The 1,084-nt window shown below is 28.5% G+C and overlaps 1 protein-coding gene across 2 annotated transcripts in view; it reads right to left on the minus strand.

Moving 5' to 3' along the window:
- The window catches only part of LOC108741732 (calcium-transporting ATPase sarcoplasmic/endoplasmic reticulum type), a 28,692-nt gene that overhangs the window by 2,305 nt on the left and 25,303 nt on the right, over positions 1-1,084 (minus strand). The gene's annotated exons all lie outside the window — the stretch shown is intronic.

Raw genomic sequence — 1,084 nt, forward strand, 5'->3', positions numbered from 1 at the left:
ATCCCAGTTGTTAGTCAGTTTCATTGATTACTTTTTCATTTTATAGTTGTAAAAGTTAATATTGTCCGATAGTTCAGTTCGAGTGAAAAATAGATACAGTAGTTTGGCATTTTTTAAAAAACGAATTAATAAAAACGTCCATAGCTGTTTTATTGTATTTCAACATCTGCCCAATACAATAATATAAAAATGTTACACACCTGCAACAAAATCGACATACAGGGTAAATAAGATTCGTATTGTTTTGATTTCACTAAAAATTATTCTTATCAGGTGTGGCTAGACTATAAATAAAAATTGTCTAAAAATCGTTCTGACAAAAAAAAAGAATAAATAAATTAACAATAAAATAATTGGTCGAGAAACGCTTTTTTATTAACTTTTATCAGCAAAATTGTTGGCTTCCAGGAAAAAAATCAAATTCAGGACTACAGTAAATTATTATCTGGACATTAGCGATAATGGCTGCCTTTTTAGCCGTTTTGTTTAGTTAGGCGTTAAGCTTAATCCTGAATTCAATTTTACATGCAAACGGAAGGTATTTATTTACACGTTAAACTTGTTAATAAATCACACAAGTAAAAGTAAAAACGTGAGATACCCAATTAACAAACAATAAATTATCGTAGTCATTTTCGTAGACATTCTCAGTCACATGTATTATGTTTGCACTACTGCAGCTGGTGTTTAATTTCGATTAAGTACAAGAAAGGCAAAGAATTATTTGTTAACTCTACTTATTACATGTTTATATATTGCTTTATTATTGTTCTTATTGATAGTATTGGGTAATAATTCCTTTTAAAACTCTAGTACTGCCATTGGACTTATTTTGACGTAAAACTAAGAAATGTGTGTCTTTTCGGTTTAATTGGGTACCTTTGAATGCTATTTTGTGTTCGTTCACTTTTTAATCGGTTGCTTATCAGATAAACATATTTTCCGCTACTGCTTTGATTTATCGATCTTAGTACTATTATTTTATGTACTTATATACAAATTGTACTAGATTATGAGAATATATATATATATATATATATACATATGGATGGGGCCCGAAAATGATTCCACTTTTATTTAGTCA

The sequence above is a fragment of the Agrilus planipennis genome, unplaced genomic scaffold (genome assembly GCF_000699045.2).
Source record: "Agrilus planipennis isolate EAB-ADULT unplaced genomic scaffold, Apla_2.0 scaffold7, whole genome shotgun sequence".
NCBI lineage: Eukaryota > Metazoa > Arthropoda > Insecta > Coleoptera > Buprestidae > Agrilus > Agrilus planipennis.